The sequence below is a fragment of the Spinacia oleracea genome, chromosome 4, assembly GCF_020520425.1.
Source record: "Spinacia oleracea cultivar Varoflay chromosome 4, BTI_SOV_V1, whole genome shotgun sequence".
In the NCBI taxonomy this organism is placed as follows: domain Eukaryota; kingdom Viridiplantae; phylum Streptophyta; class Magnoliopsida; order Caryophyllales; family Amaranthaceae; genus Spinacia; species Spinacia oleracea.
The window spans coordinates 19,929,298-19,951,847 of NC_079490.1; the positions used below are offsets into that span (position 1 = coordinate 19,929,298).

At 37.1% G+C, this 22,550-nt stretch overlaps 2 long non-coding RNA genes and 1 pseudogene across 5 annotated transcripts; 1 reads left to right on the forward strand and 2 right to left on the reverse strand.

Moving 5' to 3' along the window:
• Positions 1 to 446: 446 nt before the first annotated feature.
• On the reverse strand, positions 447 to 1,728 carry LOC110786912 (uncharacterized; annotated as a pseudogene).
• Positions 1,729 to 8,298: 6,570 nt separating this feature from the next.
• LOC110786888 (uncharacterized) lies at positions 8,299 to 11,252 on the reverse strand. 4 transcript variants are annotated; one of them, XR_008919089.1, is made up of 3 exons: positions 10,314 to 10,618; positions 8,731 to 9,716; positions 8,299 to 8,610 (listed from the first exon to the last, which is right to left on the reverse strand). It is a non-coding gene; the product is annotated as an uncharacterized lncRNA (long non-coding RNA). The 4 variants fall into 4 exon arrangements; XR_002532942.2 differs by having other exon boundaries at positions 8,299 to 8,607; positions 9,549 to 9,716; positions 10,314 to 10,606; XR_008919090.1 differs by having other exon boundaries at positions 8,299 to 8,517; positions 9,549 to 9,716; positions 10,314 to 10,602.
• LOC130459583 (uncharacterized) lies at positions 10,364 to 14,298 on the forward strand. The gene is made up of 2 exons (XR_008919091.1): positions 10,364 to 10,503; positions 13,337 to 14,298. It is a non-coding gene; the product is annotated as an uncharacterized lncRNA (long non-coding RNA).
• The last annotated feature ends 8,252 nt before the right edge of the window (positions 14,299 to 22,550 follow it).

Here is a 22,550-nt window from a genome sequence, read left to right on the forward strand (position 1 = left end):
AGCTACAATTCCTTGTAGCTCCCAAAAAAAATTTAATTTAAATAATTTATTTATTTAATCCAAAATAAATTATTTGTAAAATACTATTGAGAGATCAAAATTTACCGGTATACTATAATCATGATATTCTTGCCGTATATTAATTCAAGCTACAATCATGATATATATATATACAAATATATGCCTAGTTCTATTTTACGTAGCTTTCACTTAATATTAGAAGATTGCCTAAATACTAATGTGTAAAATATGTTAAACTCCAAGACTTAGGTATTAGGATTATAATTCTAGACTAATTCTACTTCCTAATTCCTTACATTGTTTAATATCCAATATAAATATTTATCATAATAAATTATACCAAACGATGATTTCGCTACTAATTGAAAACAAATATAACTCATAACAAAGAATAAGAAATTATATTGTTTTTAAATTAAATGAGATCAGTCTAAGTTATTGCCCCCGAAATGTGTCCATATATGCTCTACTAGGTCTGCCTTAAGTTGATGATGCATTTGTCTATCCCGTATAGTTACATCTCTTGCAAGATATTCCTCGAAGTTCGTCTCATGACCATGATGAACATCGCCAACAACGCTTGGTGAAAACTCATCGTTGGGAAAGTTTCTTTTATACGTGTGACGCTCGTCTTCAACAATCATGTTGTGTAGTATAATGCACGCATCCATAATAACATGAATATTACGTTTATGCCAACAACGTACAGGCCCACGGACTACAGAAAAACGAGACTGGAGTACTCCAAATGCTCACTCAACATCTTTCCTTGCACTCTCCTGCTTTTTCTTAAATAGGAGCCTCTTCGGGTCTCGGGAATGAGGAAAAATTTTAACAAATGCGGTCCACTCAGGATATATACCATCAACAAGATAATATCATGTCTCGTACTCAGTGCTATTAACAGTAAAATGTACCTCCGGAGCTCGACCTTGCAATGTCTCTTGAAACAAGTTTGACCTACTCAACACATTAAGGTCGTTGTTTGATCCAACAACGCCGAAATATGCGTGCCATATCCATAGATCTATTGAGGCTACTGCCTCAAGCATGATTGTTGGATATCAATAATCACCTCGAGTGAATTGCCCTTTCCATGCAGTTGGACAATTTTTCCATGCCCAGTGCATACAATCTAGACTTCCAAGCATGCCGGGAAAGCCATGACATTCCTCATGCATCTGAAGCAGTCGTTGGACATCACTAGCATTAGGCTTTCTCATGTACTCCTTCCCAAATACTTCAATATACAGCACGACAAAATTTAAACAAGCACTCTATAGCTGTGCTTTCACCGATCTTGATGTACTCATTTATTGCATCAGTCGGAGTTCCATAAGCTAGTATGCGAATGGCGGCAGTGCCTTTTTGAAGAGGAGATAAACCCATTCTTTTTGCAGCATCAAACCTTTGTTGAAAATATTCGGTCTGATTTTTAAGGGCTTCCAATATACGATTGAAGACCTCCCTTCTCATTCGGAACCTTCTTCGAAAAATATGTTCTGGATATATCGGTTGTTCAGAAAAGTAGTCTCGGTATAGACGTTCTGCACCACCTTCACGATCACGAGAGACAACCACTCTTGGGGTTTTTTCATATTGTGAGATTATGTAGCGACCCATTTCATCATGTGTTTCATCAAACAATTGCTCTTCCCAAAATTCATCCCAATCAAAGTTGTTTGAAGAATTTGGGCTTTCAGACATTTTGAATCGTTAGAAGAAATATCAAAGGGAATGGAATGTAAGAGAAATATTAAAGGTAATGAAAGATAATAGTATGCAAAAGGTATATATATATATATATATATATATATATATATGACCAGATTCTGGTGAGAACCTCTCTTAAGATGAGAACCTCTACTATAATGAGAACCTCTAGCCACCGTTAGATTGAGATGAAACGAACGGCCAAGATGACATCTCGCGAATTGAAACAAAAATTGAGAACCTCTCTTAAGATCAGAACCTCTACTATACTGAGAACCTCTAGCCACTGTTAGATTGAGATGAAACGAACGGCCAAGATCACATCTCGCAAATTGAAACAAAAATTCGGATGCCCGGTTCCTTTTCCCTCTTTCCATTGAACTAACATTTTCTCTCTCCTCACTCAATTTCTCTCTCCCTCACTCACGTCAATCTCTTTCTCCTCAATGAATTTGCTTGAAAATACACTTGAAAAACCGAAAATGATATCGTAATTTCGCGAAGATTGCAAAGATTTTGAGGTAATATTACTTTCTTCTTTCGATTTCTTTCGTTTTTGTTCCTTTTATTATTTTTTTGGTCGAATTTGCTTGAAAATAAACTCAACTATCTGTGAATTTTGCTCAAATTTCTGCAAATTACACCACATCATGTTAATCCTACTGTTTTGAAGAACTTTCAGCTTGAAAATTGCATTTTCTGGTGCCGGAGCTTCGATTTTTCCGGGGACTGAACTACTGAGGTGTTTTCTCTCTCCTCTCTTTGTTTACTTTTGAATCTGATTGTCAGTTGATAGTCAATTTTAGCTTGATTTTACTGATTTTTGGAGCAAATTCAGTCGAAATCAATTTCTAGGTATAAGGCTTGATCGAGTTTTATGTGTTTTATGCTTCATTGAGTTTTAGGTAATCTTATTCAACTTTAAATTATCACTCAGCTTCTAATTTAGCAGAGTCATTCAAATCTGAATAAAGTAAACTAATATCTCTTAAAAGTAAACTAATATCTCTTAAAAGTAAACTAATATCTCTGAATTGAAATATGAAAACACTGCAGTTTAGGGCCCTTGACAGATCCAACTTATTGATGTAACCTTTTCCGAAATGTTAGGAGAGTTAACCAGTGGTAATAATACACTGTGTTGTTAAAGAAATCAGTCTTGGCAACTAGCTAGCAAAACCTGTACAGAGGAAAGCGATAAAGAAAAGAAAATACACCTCACAAACAGTCTGCTAATCGTTGCTCAAACACCCTGCAATTTGAACTTTTCCTTTCTGTAAGGTTGTATGCTTATCATCTGCAGGTCTGCAACTCTATGGTCCTAGGAACTAGAAATAAATATGGGCAGTTGATGTCATCTATGATTTAAGTTGACTTTTAAATTAGTTCCATTTACTTTTCTGAGTTGTTTATCTACTTTTGAAAATGTGATACAACTTGAGATTTTGTTTATGAGATTTACTTTTAAATTAGTTCCATTTACTTTTCTGAGTTATTTATCTACTTTTGAAAATGTGATGTGTGTGTGTTGTTATTTACCATGTGTTACTAGACGAGATAGGCTTTTCACCAGATGATCTGCAAGAGTTGGTTCACCCTTTATACTATGTGTAAGAACTAAGAAGCCCTTTAACTTCTAGGAAGATTTTCAACATACTTCTGCGAACCCTGTCTTAAATGTTGAACATGCATAAACAAAAGACCTAAAATTCAATCAATTTCAGGTGCCAGAGAAGCACCACAGTTGTATCAATAGGTAAATCTAATTGCTACTCTTAAATACAAGTAGTAAGTAAGCTCACTTCCACCAAGCTAAGTGTTTAATTCTCACTTCTTTTTTCTTTTTCTCCCGTGCAGTCGCACCAATTCGATATGCTCACCTAGAAGCCAGCCAAGTATCACAGTTCCTCAAGTATGAGGACCTATCAGAAATATCATCAGGTCATGGATGCGTGACATCTGCTGGAAGTCTTCCTGTGCCTGAGCTCCCCAAGCTGCATGGCAGAGTATGCACCTCAATGTTCTTCTGTTAACCATACTCGTAAAAGAACAATCTAGCCCCTCAATAAAACCATGAAGTATGTAGGATAGTAGGATATTTTAAATTTTATGCATACGGTTAATATTTATGTTCAAATGAATGTGGTGCATTTTTTATGTCTAGTGAGCTCTAATGCGTAGTTTTGTCTGTCTTGCAGATGAACCTGGTAAGCAAGTTACGAGTGCTAAAAAGATTAGAAATACAAGCAAGTCTCATGTAGCTTTCAAGGTATGGATGCTGCTTTTGTATATATATGTTCCCTGGCAACTTGACAGGAAAAATGATAAAATTCAAATGTAACCTAATTTTTGTTTACTTTTGAAGATATTAAGTTTACCTTTGAAATAATGCTTTGTTTACTTTTGAAAACTGAGATGATCTAATTTTTAGGGTACATTATTTTTTGTTTTTAGACCTTAATTGATGATTTTGCTGAGAATAATTGATCCTAGATTTTTGATTTTCTATTTTTAGCCCTGGATAGTTGATTGAATTTGGTGAGCTCTTCACATTGAAACTGAAAAGAGTAAATATAAATGATATCCAAAGTAAACAAAATATGAATCTGGACCATGCTAACATAATACTTTAAAGAACTCAAGGGTTTTTAAGTTGCAGCCTTCAGATTTTCCAACTTGACAGCACCTATTAAATACAGTAGCACCAATACAGTAGTTCTGTTTCTCTAGACTTATCAGTAAACTAGTTTTGCGAGACCGCGTTACTTGTTACTGGTTAGTTCAGTTGTTCTTAGGAGCCCAAATGCAATTTTTAGCCTTTCACTATGTAATCTAATACTGCTGGCTGTGCTGGAGAGGCACTTGCTTGAACAGAAGTTGACCTGATTGCGCTCTTAATTGAGGGTGATGCTGGTGTTGGTTACAAAATGAAAGTAACCAAATTGACTTAAAGTAAACTTAATCTCTCTAATAGTAAACTCAATCCCCTCTAAAAGTAAACAAAAAATATCTCATGAGTATTCTTTTCTCTTATTTTAAAAATTAGAACGAAACTTGGTAATAGTAAATCAATTATGCTCATAAGTAAACTCGTGAGGCTGGTTTCCGGGTTCTAAACTTGCAGTCCGTCTTAGTGTGTTGCGTTTGGGTTGTTGTTGTTGCTGGTTGTTAGTCAGTTAGGGGTTGCTATATTATAGATTTAAGTAAATGAAAATTGTAAAAAAGTAAACTGAATATCTACTCTCTTTAAAAGAAAACTAAATCGGTAATTATTTCGTGATTCCAGTCAACAATGTCGGTAAATTTCCAGATTTTTAATTTCTGTAACTTTTGTCTTTGAGCTTTACATATTGCTTGAATACAATGTATGGTTCTCATACGATTATCTGATTGAATTTATGATCGGTTTTGAGTTTGATAGAAGTGAATCAGTTAGCTACATTACATGTGTTAAAGTAAACAAAAATTTTGCAAAAATAAACTAAATCTCTAGATTTTTAGGCCTTTTAATAGTGGTTTCTTTGTACACATATTTTGTTGAAGTTGTATTATTTGTATCTACAGTTTCTAACATTAGAAGATTCTTACAAGATTCTAACAATATTAGGCCTTATCAAATTTTATTTTAAAAAGTAAATTACTTAGCCTGAAAAGTAAATAATTAATTTGTAAAAGTAGATTAATTAAACTAGCCTAAAAGTAAATATTCTAAAGGATATAAGAGTCTGTAAATATTCGAAAAGTAAATATTCTAGCTGATTTATTTGGTATATCGTTACTACAATCATGTTCTGAGGTCATAAAAGGGCATTTTGGTGGGAGGAATATAGGTGTGGCTGTCATCAGCCTTGCTGGTGTTAAATCGAGTTCAGTAGACATTGAAACAAGTTTGGCAGTTGTTGCAGTGAGTTTGACAAGAGTTGAAGCAAGTTTGGCAGGTGTCTCGTGAATTTTGACTAAGCTAATGGAAGATTCATTTAACTAAAAAGTAAAGCAAAAACTAAAAAAAGTAAATAGAAATGAGCCAAAGTAAACAAAATACTCCCCACACCAGTATGTTCAAACAAATTATGGTAAATCAGTATGATGTTCCTGTTTCTTGTCATGGTCTCTATCCAACTGAAGCACCCACCTAAACACTTGTCCCCTCTCCTATATTCTGTGCTTCACTTATTGCAATGTTACTCCAACTTACTTCTGTCAGATCAGATACAAAGCTATCTAACTGCAAGAAGTGCATATCAAAGTGTCGGTGCAGCTGTGCTGTGTAGATCGATTACCCTATTTCTGTATCTTTCCGGCTTTCCCCCTTATCTACTAAGACACCAAAAAAAAGCAGCTTTAGCTGTAGCTTATGAGATTTACTTTTAAATTAGTTCCATTTACTTTTTCAATTATTTATCTACTTTAAAAATGTGATGCAACTTGAGATTTTTTTTATGTGAATTACTTTAAATCAGTTCCATTTACTTTAAAATTAGTTCCATTTACTTTTCGGAGTTCATTGTCTACTTTTTTTTTTATATAATTATGTTGATATAGGCTGTTGTAAGTTGGGGATTGGTGTGGATCAGATGAGCACCTAGTTCTTGGTATAGATCCTTAGTATAAACTTGGTATACTTCAGATCAGATGCAGTCTACGCAGAAGCTTGGCATTGGGCTTTCGTTATAAGGCTCGTTGCACTTCTGTGCTCAGGTTTTTGACAATATGATTAGATGATAGAAAAGGCAGGTTCTGGTCTGGCTGAAGCTGTCTTTTTAGTTGTCTTAGTAGACCAAAGTTGACTCACTGACTTTGGTGCAAGATTAACCCATGTGTCTATCAGGTATAAGATTTTGATCCCTAATGAATATAGACATGCTAGGCTTTGGAGCATGTATGGCGTGATGTCATTAGGAGTTGAGTATTTGGTTAGTAGATGTGCTTAAACCTATTAGCTCAAATGGTAGAGCACTATGCATATGCATAGTAGATGTAGGTTCGATTCCTACATAGGTTGTCTCGAAAAGTAAATTTAAAAAAACTCAAAAGTTAATACAAGAAACTAAAAAGTAAATCAAAGTACCTCAAAAGTAAATCATAATAACTAATAAGTAAATGTATCTCTGAATTACAACAAAAAGTAAAAAGTAAAGGTTTTTCAATTTAAAGTAAATAAAAACATACAAAAAGTAAATAAAATCGTACTGGCTTGGTGTCTATTGGCTTGTTGGCTGCAGGATGCCTGTGCCACTGGTCAGTTTTTGTGGTTTTTTTCTCCTTGCATTGACGATGCTAATCTGGTGCAGTCAACTGCCTAAAGGACTACTTGGGGATGGTTGGAGAGGTGCTACTGTGCAACAAGGTTGACTGTGCACGGGAGGCATAGTCACGGACTGGTTTGATACAGAAGGTGGCATGTATACTTCAGCAGCATATTCAGGTTTATTGTACCCTTCATAAACCATTGGGGATGAAACCATGACAGGACTTAAAGGCATTTGGGGTTGACTCCTAGCAACATTTGGTGCAGTTATCAGAGTACGAGGCATAGACGCGTCATACAGGTTTTGTGTTTGCCCCATAGGCACCATGTAGACTGGGTATGGCTTATTTAGCTGATATTGAGCAGGTTGGTGTGGTTGGACATAAGTCTGATACATTGGGGCATATGATGTAACAGAAATAGAATTTGGGTAATATTGGGGAACATAGTTGGATTGAGAAGCAGAATATCACTTTGAGGAGAACGATCAGAAGGAGTGCTTTCTGTCTCGACGAGGTCCACAGGAACAGGTTTTGAGTCAAAAAATCCCTGCATCTTGTGATATACTATTGCTTGCTGGCTAAAGTTTAGGCTGGGAAGGTTGCAGTCACTGTAAAATACAATAAATCAAGGAATTACCAAGATTAATTACTCTGGATAACCAACAGTTCACAACATTCCTAGACATGAACCATCCACAGTAATGGTAGGTGCAAACAAAAATATTCCATAGTTGTGATTGCTTTTTGCTTCGGAAAATATATATTTCGTATTATAAAATGATGCTAGTTGTTTGAAGTTTTGGTATCTTTGTTCAGGGATGTGGCTAGGGGCAGCTTGGGCAGCCTGGTTCTGCAGGAACGAGAAGATGCACAACATGTATCAGTCAGCCCTCTCCATAGCGCTGCTGGATTCACAAAGCTGGTAAATGAATACATGGACTATGCGAAGCTCGTGCACAGGCCAATACCAGGTTACTATAGGAGCAGAAGGCAGGAGACTATGATAGGGAGGTCAGACACTATGGCATCCCTTGGAGGATACTACTGACTCCTCGATTGCAACTCTTGGTATCAGATTATGCTTCCAATGGAAGCCTCCAATTCAGGCTTCATGAAAGGGCACTAAACTTGGCTCCTCTCTATTGGGATACAAGGTTCAGAATCTCCGAGTATTGGAGCATATGGAGGCCAAAGTAAACGTTTTCAAACTAAAAGTAAGTAAAACAATACAAAAAGTAAATATGAACCTACGTGGGATTCGAACCCACATCTTTTGTGCATTAGCACAATGCTCTACCTTTTGAGCTAGTAGGATAGTGTTTTTCCTTAAATATTTTCTTAAAAACTAATAGCTCAAATTGCATTTTCTTAAAAACTAATAGCTCAAATTGCATGAACTTCTCAGAAGCACAAAAAAAGCCAGCAGAAAAAACAAACATGTAACGACCTGCTACAAAATTCAACCTTGAAAAGTTGACTTCAGCTTCGAACATCCTGAATCAGGTATGCAGCAATTAGCTACTGCCGACAGACCTGCACAACCAGCAGATCTGAATGTGGGTGCGTAGCTGGTCAGAATAAAGGCTGCCTCTAATAGAACTAAAACCACGTTTGCAAACAAGACTGCTACAACATAGAGAAGAACATAAAAAATTCAGAAGTAAATAATAGGGACTAGGGAGTATTAACTCAAAAGTAAATTAAAAATACTCAAAAGTAAATTAAAAATACTCAAAAGTAACCGACCTGCAGCAACCAGCCGACTGAACAACAAGCCAACTGAAACGCGGCTGCCTAGATGACCATATTAAAGGCTTCATCAACTATGTAAACATGACAGCTACTGCAACAAGAAGAACACTAAACTAGAATTTTAGGTATCTCCCATTTTTCTGATGTTAAGTGGTCTCTAGACTCACTGTTGGCAATCCATCAATGAGGATTAGAAGGCATATGCTGATATGCCAAGAATATGCAAGGATGACATCTGCGTATGACTTTTCAGAATCAGATATGATCAAATTTCCTAACCCTTAGAAGATGGGAATTAGAAGTGGTCAAACAACTTTAGTCATCTAACCCTTGTTTGTTTATTCAATGAAAACGTGCAAGCTTTTATTTGCATAATTGTATCCAACTAATGCTCAATTTACCAGGTAAATATCTTTCTTTAACAGTTGTTTGTGCTAGCTATTAAAATTTGATATTCAGAATAGTCATGACCCCTGAATGGAGATGTGTCCGCAATGACTGCAAATGATTGTAGAAAATAAAACACTGCTAATCTCAGGAAGTCTCTTATCTTCAAAGCTGGATTGATCTAAGGATCATTAAGTTAGATTAAGCTAGACCTGAGAATTTGGAGTTGGGAGTCTACAATCACACAAAATTGTCCATAAATCACACAAAATTGTTTATCTTATTCCGTTTCCAAGCATCAAAACAACCTAACCAAACATGCTCTTAAAGTAAATAACAATGACATAATCACGAGGTTGACAGTCTTTGACACACAAGCACGAATATCCATTGTAACTTAGATAGAACACAAATCAATTACTTACCTTGATTATGAGTTTGGAACCGTCAGGCCACTGTACTCTATCATATACATCGCATCATCTGTACTAGTTAACCAACATTCACCAAATCTCTAATAATCTGGAAACCACCTGCTATCAGTAAACTCCCTCCTTGACTTCATGCATAAACAAGAGCCCTAACAAAGCACCCTAGAACCAAGCAACAAAAGGAGTAAAGAATTCAGTCAGGCAGCAGCAGATAACAATCAGCAGCAGCAACAAACAGTCAAGCAACAACAATAGAACTTGCAACCCATCAAATCATCACAACACACCAAAATTGCACAACAAAAACACAACCTAGGCATTACACGTAAGGCTAAACTGCAATCAGCTATCGAACCTGTTACTAGAAAAACTTCATCGAATACTAATCCCATTAATTTTACAAGATTCCACGAAGCACTCACTTTCTAAACTATCCCATTCAAGCTACAAAATTCGAGTAATTTCTTATCAATATCCAACGAATTGAAATCAAATAAATTTGAGTACATGAAATTAATTGTAGAAAATCAAAAGCAAAACCTTATTCTAGAAACTCTTTCAACTAATAATTAAAATCGCTAAAACTAAAACAAAATAGCAATATAAAAGCCTTAATGGTAGCAATCGAAGCCGCAAAAACGAACAACAAATTCGCAATTTGAAAAAACCCTAATTTGAACATATAAAACGCAAAAAAGTCAACAATAATTCGAGCCCTAATTAAAAATACAAAAACTGAAAACAAATCAAAAAAATTACCTGCGTGCGTGAATTGAGAGAGAGGAAAATCGCAAATAGTATGAAGGAATATTTGCAGGATGATAATCGAAGATGTTGGAGATGCGAATCGTAGCTCTTACAGAGGATTTGCTGAAGAAGAGAGAGAAAACGGGAAGAAGAGAGAGAAAGAAAATCTGAAAATGGGGAAGAAAGGGGAAGTCATTCAAAGGTGGTGAAATTACTCTATTGTCCTTATTTTCTGATTTGGTCGGACGAGATGTGGGCCGTTGATTAAACTGATCTGATGGCTGAGATTGGTTCTCAGTTCTCATCTTAAGGGGTGGTTCTCACCAGATCCCGATTCTTATACAATTGCTAATTTGGCTCCCTAGATTAAGGAGAACATAAAGGTTGGAGGAATTAGAACAATTCTTCTTTTTCTTTTGTTGGTTATAAGCTACGAAGTATTTCCCTAGCTTTTCTCTTGTATAACCCTTTTCCCACTTTCTACAACTAGGAAAGGAAATGAAAAATATCAACATCAATTAGTGCAACATTAAGGCTTATTCTAGCATTAATGATCCGAGTTAGTTGATGGTAAATAAATATATGACATAGCTAATAAGGTAAAATCCACATATAATGCTGATTATCTCAAGTTGAAGCCACCAATTTTAAGCATCCTATTCGTGACTAGCTATACATTTTGATGGACCCATATTATCAGAGAAGGGATGGACCAAGATTTAGATATTAAACTTAGGATAGAGATTTAATGAGTAGCTTATTTGGTATGCTGTATATACTAAAAAAATAGAGTGCATGTGGGTGTTTCTTTTTGTGTTAGACTAAGACTTGTACTCCTTAAACAATGACTTTCTAAGTTAATTGGTTCATCATGTTCATGTGAACATTCTATTAAAAATAATCGGGTGCTAAGGAACCATATTGCATATCCTTGATATTTACTTAGCATCTGTCATGTGCTTGCAGGCGGAGACTCAGCGAGAAGCAGAATAAATAAAGGAGTTTCAAAGAATTCGATTAGGTTAAAGATTTATTTACCAATGTTCTTGATTTTAAGACTAGGAAGTAATATTAGACTAGGAAGTAAATATTACAAAAGGAAATTAAGATACAAAGTACAAATTAGGATGTACTATAAATTATTGAACGCAATATAAAGTACCTAAATCACTTGACAAAAAAAAAAAAAAACTTAAAACACTCAACTAATTAAATTTGTAAATTAATTTCTATCACGACATTCCATGTTTAGCTCTAATGATTTCGCATACTTGCTCGTGATTTTTCCTAGCTCTTTCATCCATATTTGATGTGTCCTTGCAAAGAATCACATAGTCTTGCTGCCGAATGTGCTTTTCACACAATGCAAGTCTCTTTGATTGTAAATCTTGATAGTCACCCCATTTCTCGTCAAGGCGGGTTCTATTATTTTTTACCTTGCATTTACCTTTATTCCTCGCAGTTGCTTTAGCGGCCTTTTTCCCTATTGGTCATTCATCCAACATCTCCACATTATCAAAATCAGTTTCACTTGTTGTAGAGTAATCTCCACGAGCTTAATTCATTGTTGTTTTTGTGGAACTACTTTGTGAAGAGACATAATCCTTCCACTTGGGAGAATTTCGAACAATTCTCCAAGAATGAATATATGAAAACTTTTTTTTCTTTGTACGACTTTGGCTGGTATAAAGAACCATGGCATGACTAATTATTTGGTCTTCGTCATGGCTGCTCATGTTGGAATTTTTCATTTTTATGTAGTTCCCATTGAACTTGCCAACTTCAGTACTCATTTTATACCAATGATTTGAAGCTTGTTCAATGTCGACTGTAGGACCTTCCCTCTTCCACTCGTTGTAATAATCTACGATCTTTTTCCAATAATCTACCTTACTTTGATCAATGCCTTTGATTGAATCAACTGAGAAATTTAACCAACTCGTGCATAGATCTTCATCCATGTGTTGGCTCCACCTAATAGCCTTCCTTGATGTTTTTGCTGCTTGATTATTTACCTCTTGTATGTCTTCACTTTGAGGAGTATCAGACTCCACATATGACCCTTGTAGTGGAGATTCTTGGGGTACACTAGATGCCCCTATTGTTTCGCTACCTATATTTCCATGAACCATATTGGATTCATTTGAAAATGGAGGTCGAGGATAGTATCATGACATAGTAGGATGCAAATTTGGATGTATCATATGTGGGTAAACATAACCGGGGTGGTAATAGTTTTCATGATAATTTTGAGAGTGAGAATTTGTTAATTGTTGCGACGAATTTTGATTTTCTGTATCAAATGAATTTTGTAAATAACCATAATATTGGCTATATGAATTATCCATCTAAATCTTTGCTCCACAAGGGACTTGTGAATTGGAGCTACATAAACTGATTATCAGTAAGGAAACAAGGTGGTGTTTATCAAATATTTTTAGAGTCATTTATATTACATTTTAGGTTTTTCATAGTTAAAACGTTGGCTAAAATGTAGCTAGTAGTTGTACTACTCTATTTTAACGCTTAAATAATTGGTGATACAGTCAAATTAGTCTAGATATGAGGAGTACTTTTCTGATTGATTTGGTATTGTTCCCAAAATTGTGTAACATTTCACGCAATTTACCATGGTAACTCTGCAAAAGTAAAAGTAATACTGACACAAACTATCTAACTAGCAGACAACAACTATTTAATCAAATCAAGTTGGTACTTTGTTTTAATAAGCGGACAAAATATGCTTCTGAGACCCATCATAATGCTAGTACTGCTACTATTTCCACTTCTACTACTTTGTTTTGTTCCTTAAAAAAGGAGGGACCACATTAAAGAAACAAAGTTGGTGATTGTGTTTCACGCACAAATAGTTTTTGGTGTTGTGCTTCACGCGAACATTACGGTTAATTCATCTCTTTCCCTTTTTATTTTTTGAGTTACCTGCCCAAAATAGTTAAAATATATTAGTAGCTGCTGATGTCATTATTGCAACAATGGTGGGCTACCTGCTCATATTTTCTTTTTTTCGTGGGCAGGTCTATTTTTCAACCTTTGGAGTTGCTCTAAATAAAATATTGTACTTCGTATTAGATTTAAATATTTACTATGTACATTATAGTGGTTAGTATAAAAGAGAGTAGTTATGAAATTAATAAATCAATGATATATATGTATCTATGTCTCTATGAGAAATATATTTTTTAAGGGATGTTAGACAATTGAAATGTAGGTAGATATATGCCTAAGATAAAATGTCATATTCTAATTATGTATCATAAGTTATAAATTGTATGGTTTAACCATTTGACTAAAGTATCTACCTTTTTTTTATTAAATTGATTAAATATATATCAAATGCAGAACTAAAAAATGACGTTTTCTATATTTGTTAGATTGATTAAAATTATTTTTCATGTATTTCATTGAAGATTTATTTCGAAATAGCCCGTCATTATATTTATGTTATTCAAATTTTCATGCTAAAGATGTACAACCTGGGTTTTTTTTTTTTTTTTTTAATTTTAGTTTCCCTATTTATTTGTATTTATATTCCATTCATTTTTCCCTCATAAATATATTCTATTCATTTAATACAATTTTTGCTATTTTTTTTAATGGTTATATTTCCTTTTATTGCTAGTTTGAATTCTCCTTTTTTTTTTCTTGCTTGATTGGTGCTTGATTGAAATTGTGCATTGATTACTTGCTTTTAAGTAGGTATGATGTGGCATAGGTGAGAAGTGAGTATTGGGGGTTTTCTCACCTCTCATTAACGGCTAAATATACGTTGATAATAATTATTCGGCAATATGTACCTTCATTAAACCTAACGACATCATTTTCCCATTTGAAGTTGACTTGTTAAGAGTGCAAAATAAAAGAAAATACGGAGAAGAATATGAGCTGTACACAAAAAATATATTTAAAATGAAAATACACGCCTGGGTAAAATTGTAAAATCAGTTTCCTCCGTATTCTTCGTTAAAAAAAAAACAAATATAGATACAATTTCAGGTTTGAAGAACAAATTGCTGGGAAAGGTAGAACGCCGCCGGAAAAGGTAGAACAAAAGTTGAATCTAGCTCATCCAGTATGGTGTTAGATAAGATTCGGCGAGTTCCGGAGCCCTAACTGCGGTGGCGGATGCCGATGGTGAAATTGAACCCGGAGACCTTCGTGTAGAACTAGCCGATGCTGAACCAATTATTGAAGAACCGAATCCACCGGGAAATCATGTCCCAATAGGATCCATCAAGCGGATAAGAAAGAGCGCCATATAGGCGAAAGGCGTGTGGAGGCATGGGGATAAGAAAGAGCAACATAGGCGTCAAGCGTGAAGAGAGGGCATGCGCACAATGTCGGCAGCAGGCGTGAAAAGCGTGAGCCTGGTGGCGCAAGGTAGGCGTGGCGTGAAGCGCGCGCGCATTACGCATAACATCAGGTGTGATGCGCGATCGCATTCGGAACAGGTCATCAGGCATCGCATTTGGCGTGAAGAGCATGCGCCTTGAAAAGAATACAGTTCAGGCGAGGCTGCATCGCATCATCCGTCAAGATAATGCGCTTTAAACGCGGATGCGACTCTTACAGAAAGGTGTTTGATTGAGGCGCAAGTTGGGCTCAGAGCCCACCTACTCATATTTTTTACTTCGTATTAGCTATACACTTTGGTCCCTCAACATTGATTGTACAAGGGACCTTCAATACGTTTAAGTAATGGCCGGTATTAGTAGCCCATACTGAAGGAAATAATGCCCTTGGTCCAAGTATGCATTCTATGTTAAGTCTAATAAATGCGGTTCAGTATTAATTAACAAGTTAATAATTCAGTGAGATCAAGTGAGCTGAATGCCTAGCTAGAGGCCGCTTCAGTTCAAGTGGAATTAATGATATTAATCCACAGCTTACTCTTGACTGAACCCGTAGGGTCACACAAATAGTACGTAAACGGATCAAGTATTTAATAGCATTAAATACTCCATCTATGAATATTCGGAACCGACGGATCTTGGTTTCAGTGGGAGCTAAGATCGTCACAGGCAAGGAATGAATACTCCGGAAACGATGATATTGCCGGAAACGGAAATATGGATCGTATCGGAAATATAAATATTATCCAAGTCGTAGATGATTGCCGGAAACGGAAACATGGTACGTGTCGGAAAATATTATCGGAAATGGAAATATTGCCAGAATCGGAAATATTGCCGGAAACGGAAATATTGTCAGAATCGGAAATATTACCGGAATCGGAAAATAATTCCGGAAACGGAAATATTAAATATTTGTTCGAAACGGAAATTAATTCCGGAATCAGAAATATTAAATATTGTTCGTATCGGAAATGAATTCCGGAATCGGAAAATTTAATCGGAAGCGCATCGTACGAATAAGCATCGGACGAGGCCTGCCGGACGAGGCCCAGCACGAAGCCAGGCCATCGCCCAGCAAGCCAAGCGCGCCGCACAAACAGCCACGCCAGGCCCAGCGCAAGGCCAGGCCCAGCAGGCTGCGCGCAGCGCGCAGCGCGCACAGCGCGCACAGCACGCGCAGCGCGCAGCACGCACAGCGCGCACAGCACGCGCAGCGCGCAGCGCGCGCGGGCGCTGAGTGGGCTGCTGCTCGCGCGCACGCATGGGGCCCATCGTGGCTGCCGTGCGTGTGTGTGCAAGTGTTTGTGTTCGTGCACGTTTCCTAAAACATGCAGAGTTCGGTTAATGATTAAATTCCTAATTCTATTTGATAAATTAATTAAATTAGAGTTCTTGTAGGATTCTAGGTTTAATTAATTTGTATCTGAATAGGATTTCGATTCCCTTTCCATACCGCTATAAATATGAGGCTAGGGCTCACAATTTATAACACAAGTTTCAAAGTATTCAAAGTGAGTTTTTGAGAGAAAAATTCAGTCACACATTTGCCTATAAAGTGCCGAAAATAATAGTACCTTAAGGGCGATTCTAGTTGGTCAATCTTAAGGCGGATCCGGACGTGCTGTGGACTATCTACGGAGGGACGACACTTGGAGTCCTAAAGACTTGTTCTTGTTCGGTTCGGGCGCAGCTAGGGAAGGCACGCAACAAAGAGTATGCATCTAATCTATGCTAAATGATTATGTGTAAATAATATGTTTTCCTGGGTTTATGGTTTTTTCCGCATGATTTATGAATTGTCATATGTATCATAACCTAACAGTGGTATCACGAGCCCCTTATTATTTTCATAATCTAAATTGCATGAACATGGTTAAATATTACAAATTTGCAAGAATTAAAAGGGGTGATTAATTTTCGTAATTGTTAATTAATTGCAAATTGCGTTTATTTAATTATACGTACGCAGTTTTTCGGCAGTTTCTTCGTTACTCATCCGAATTGAGTGATTTTTGTGTCAATTCCGCATGTAAAAGGCATTCTAAAATTTTGACAAAAATTATACTTTTCTGCCGAACCCAGAATTCTCAAATTCGAAGCCTAACTATGACTTTTTGAAGGTTTTAGTTTTTCGAATGCAAAATTTCGTAAATTTAAGAATTTGCGATTCTTGTTGATAAATCTTGAATTTTTGATTGACCTACTGCATATGTTTAACAAGTTTGAATGCCTAATCTTGTTAATTATTCAATCTAATTTGTAATTATGATTAATTTGTTGAAAATTAGAATAATTTAGAATTAATTTGATTTTCATAATTAATTGTAATTTAATTAGAAACCTATGATTAAAAACCACCATAAAAATTGTAAATTTACGATAAATTTTAAATTTTTATGACCTAGACTTGAATCCATAACAATCGGAAATCAATTGGATAATAAATTTTCGATTTTTTCGCCCTAAAATTATGAAATTAATATTATTTATTAATTTGTCATTAATTTTAAATATAAATTTTAAATTTTTATGCGATTCGTTCATATAACTTGCACGCACGAAGCAATGGACGCTTCGTGTTACCCTTAAGGGGTGTTGTATAATGCGGGCATGCGACGACGAGCAAGGGAGCTCGTCGCCCGTGCGGCACGAATGCAATGAGCAAGGGCGTAGTGCACGAGCACAAGGCAGCAGCCCTGCCTTGTGTCGTGTGCCACGACCAATGGACGAATGGGCATGGGCGTAGGGCGAGCCAAGGCAGTCGCGTGTGGGCAGCAAGCGAGCTGCGCCACAACGCGCGCTGCCTCGCACAAGAGCGCGCAGCCTCGCGCGCAGCGAGCGCAAGCTCGCGTGCCACGAGCGCTGCGCCTAGCATTGCTCGTGCGCACAGCGAGCGATGTCGCCCGCCCAGCGAGCGATGTCGCGCGCCCAGCGAGCGATGGCTCGCGCGCCCAGCGAGCGATGTCGCGCGCCCAGCGAGCGATGTCGCGCGCGCACTGCGAGCGATAGCTCGCGTGCGATGAGCGCTGGCGCGCGCAGCGAGCACCAATGCGTGCGGAGGCTTGCGATAGGGATGCAGCAGCTATGCGACGAGCGCATGGGCTGCGCGCGCATGGCCAGCAATGGCTGTGTGCGTGCGGCCCATGGGCGTGCAACGCGTAGGGTGTTTGCGTTACGATTAGATCGTTTTGAATGTTTAATTTGAAAATTTCAGTTCACGTAATTTTAATTAATTTTAAAATTAATAATTTAAATTATTTTCTTGGATTTTAATTTTGAATATTATAATTATAATAAATGTTATTTATTCTAATTATTTTACTAAAATTAAAATCATGAATTAATTTAAATGCGACTGAAATTAAATTAAACTTTTTGGATTCAATTATAAATTTATATGAGCTTTAAATTTTAATTAAATTTGTATGTTTCCGGTTAGACTAGAAATACATTTTTATGTTTAAAATTGGTAAAGCATATGAATTTATTGGTTTAAGTGGGAGCGCTTTTTAGTCATAAACTCTTGATTAGGTCTACAAATCCTTAAGGTTAAAACAACTTGATTAGAATTAATAAGGACTGAATAATTGGTAGATTATTGGTGCCCTTGATTAATTGCTGCAAATGTTTACGTGATGCATAATGTGTTTTACTAACCAGCTATGTGGGCCATTCATGATAATGAATGGGTGAATGGTATATATTGTATATGTACTGTTTTGCAGGTTATGAAGTGACTAGTATGTCCCAAATAGGATAGAAAATATGGTCTGCGTACCATTAATTTGAATGTAATTGGTCCAAAGTACCAAAGTTATTTTTCAATTCAAATATGGTCTGCGAACCATCAAATAGTTGTAATTAGTTATAGCTTATCCTATTTGAAGAAAATGGTGCCTCCCACGGAGATTTTCAAGACGGACTTTGAAGTCAAAGCTTCAAGATGAAGTCGGGCCATACTAGATCACAAATATCTTATGCATGTTTTAAGTTATTTATTGTTTTAAATATGTCTTAAAATGCATGAGATCAAAAGCTTGATTATGTTGCATGATTAAGGATTTTAGTTCACTTAAAATCTAACCAACATAGTAAGAGCCTTAAGTTCCAAACTTAAAAAAATTGAGTTAAAAGGTGCCATGCCAAAATATACACTTGCTTGGATATCCTTTACATCAATCTAGTAATAGTTTTCGCTCAGCGAGGTGTTACTTATTGGTCCTAAAGGGGCAAGGTACACAAATAATTGTGAGTACATGTTAGTTTTGGTGAAACTCAACGATATAAGTAAGGAGTCCTTTTATGTCGTGGCAAATTCGATAGGTTTACCTAATAAGTTCTTAGACGTACCTATCAACCAAGAATAGTTTCTAGACTATTAGCAAAAGGCTTTTGCTTACCTAAGATGTTCTAGGATTAAGTCGACAAACTGTGCTTAGTTCTTCAATGATTTTAGGATCTTGGAATCATTTTATTCACACCTGCCGGAACACATAATTTGAATAAAATGCTTAATAAACATTGAATTATGCATGTATGCTAGAATTTAAGTTTATTAAGAGAAACTGTGAATGGTTATTTATTTGTTTATTCTTTTCAATTGTAGTTTTTAATATGGCAAACAACAATCAAAACATCATCATGGGTTCTGAGCTTATGGTCAAGCTGAACCTGACAAATTTTCTTGAATGGGAAGCTAAGCTAGTTGAAATAGTCAAACTCAATGGACTTGAGTATGTACTGTCACATCCCATGCCAAGCTACTATGCCAGAGACATGACCCCTGAGAGATTTTACGCCTGGGATGCGGATCTCAAAAAGGTTATGAGTCTCATGCTGAACAATATCCCTGATAATTGGGCTAGAAGGTTTGTAGCCTATGAACCTTTTACGCTCATCAAGAATCTGAGGGATATATGTCATGGAAGTACGGAGGACAGGGACCTGAACGTCCATGAGTTGATTGAATCAATGTCTGGTCTAAAGGTTATTTCTCCCAACAGGTGTTATAGGATGGAGGTCCAAGAAACACATGTTCAGCTCCTTCGCACTAAACAAAGGGTAGGCGTCCCACTGAGGTTCCATGTGGATCTTATGTGTTCATATTTTGATCGCCTAAGTCTACTAGGAACACCAATAAGCGAAAGGATGGCAGTCTCTGTCTTGCTCAATTCACTACACAGTGGGTTTGGTCGCTTCAAGCAACTATACCTAAGTGAACCAAGAGAAGAAACAGTTGCAGAATTTATTCACCTTGTCAGAAAGGCTGAAATAGTACTGGACTGTGAAGCCAAAGATTTACTCAAGGCTAGAAAGAGACCATTCAAGAAAGGTGGAAAGTCCAAGGGCAATGCTAAATCAAAGCAGGACAAGTCCACATCAAGCTGTCTTTATTGTGATGGAATAGGCCATTACAAAAGAGAATGTCCAAAGCTAAAGGAAGATCAGAAGAACGGAACAGTCGTTCCATCTTCAGGTATTTTCGTTATAGACTGTATACTTGCTAATTCAACTTCTTGGGTATTAGATACAGGTTGTGGCTCACACTTATGTTCCAATCCACAGGGACTAAGAAGAAGTAGAAAGTTAAGCAAGGGTGAAGTCGACCTTGAAGGAAATAATGCCCTTGGTCCAAGTATGCATTCTATGTTAAGTCTAATAAATGCGGTTCAGTATTAATTAACAAGTTAATAATTCAGTGAGATCAAGTGAGCTGAATGCCTAGCTAGAGGCCGCTTCAGTTCAAGTGGAATTAATGATATTAATCCACAGCTTACTCTTGACTGAACCCGTAGGGTCACACAAATAGTACGTAAACGGATCAAGTATTTAATGGCATTAAATACTCCATCTATGAATATTCGGAACCGACGGATCTTGGTTTCAGTGGGAGCTAAGATCGTCACAGGCAAGAAATGAATACTCCGGAAACGATGATATTGCCGGAAACGGAAATATGGATCGTATCGGAAATATGAATATTATCCAAGTCGTAGATGTTGCCGGAAACGGAAACATGGTACGTATCGGAAAATATTATTGGAAATGGAAATATTACCAGAATCGGAAATATTGCCGGAAACGGAAATATTGTCAGAATCGGAAATATTACCGGAATCGGAAAATAATTCCGGAAACGGAAATATTAAATATTTGTTCGAAACGGAAATTAATTCCGGAATCGGAAATATTAAATATTGTTCGTATCGGAAATAAATTCCGGAACTGGAAATTTAATCGGAAGCGTATCGTACGAATTAGCATCGGACGAGGCCTGCCGGACGAAGGCCCAGCACGAAGCCGGGCCATCGCCCAGCAAGCACGCGCGCAGCCAAGGCAGCGCCCAGGCCTACCGCAAGGCAGGCCCAGCGCGCGCCAAGGCCACGGATGCGTGGGCCGCGCTGCGTGGGCTGCTGCTCGCACGCGCATGGGCAGCCCTTGTGGCTGCCGTGTGTGTGTGAGTTTGTGCTCATGCGTGATTCCTAAATCTACAAGAGTCAGTGTATGATTAAATTTCTATTCCTAATTGGATAAATTAATTAAATAGAATTCATGTAGGATTCTAATTTCAATTAATTCGTATCCTACTAGGATTACGATTCCTTTTCCATAACTCTATAAATAAAGGCCTAGGGGTCATTATTTATACAACAAGTTTTAAGTATTCAAAACTAAGATTTTTAAGCAGAAAAATCAGCCAATATTCTTGCCTACCTAACCGAAAATATTAGAACCTTAAGGGCGATTCTAGTTGGTCAATCTTAAGGCGGATCCGGACGTGCTGTGGACTATCTACGGAGGGACGACACTTGGAGTCCTAAAGACTTGTTCTTGTTCGGTTCGGGCGCAGCTAGGGAAGGCACGCAACAAAGAGTATGCATCTAAACTATGCTAAATGATTATGTGTAAATAATATGTTTCCTGGCTTTATGGTTTTTCCGCATGATTTATGAACTGTCATATGAATCATAACCTAACAGTGGTATCACGAGCCCCTTATTATTTTCATAATCTAAATTGCATGAACATGGTTAAATATTACAAATTTGCAAGAATTAAAAGGGGTGATTAATTTTCGTAATTGTTAATTAATTGCAAATTGCGGTTATTTAATTATACGTACGCAGTTTTTCGGCAGTTTCTTCGTTACTCATCCGAATTGAGTGATTTTTGTGTCAATTCCGCATGTAAAAGGCATTCTAAAATTTTGACAAAAATACTATTTTTCTGCCGAACCCAGAATTCTCAAATTCGAAGCCTAACTATGACTTTTCGAAGGTTTTAGTTTTTCGAATGCAAAATTTCGTAAATTTAAGATGTTAAATTAAATATTTGCGATTCTTGTCGATAAATTTTAAATTTTTATGACCTAGACTTGAATCCATATCAATCGGAAATCAATTGGATAATAAATTTTCGATTTTTCGCCCTAAAATTATGAAATTAATATTATTTATTAATTTGTCATTAATTTTAAATATAAATTTTAAATTTTATGCGATTCGTTCATATAACTTGCACGCACGAAGCAATGGACGCTTCGTGTTACCCTTAAGGGGTGTTGTATAATGCGGGCATGCGACAACGAGCAAGGGAGCTCGTCGCCCGTGCGGCACGAATGCAATGAGCAAGGGCGTAGTGCACGAGCACAAGGCAGCAGCCCTGCCTTGTGTCGTGTGCCACGAGCAATGAACGAATGGGCATGGGCGAAGAGCGAGCCAAGGCAGTCGCGTGTGGGCAGCAAGCGAGCTGCGCCACAACGCGCGCTGCCTCGCACAAGAGCGCGCAGCCTCGCGCGCAGCGAGCGCAAGCTCGCGTGCCACGAGCGCTGCGCCCAGCATTGCTCGCGCGCACAGCGAGCGATGTCGCGCGCCCA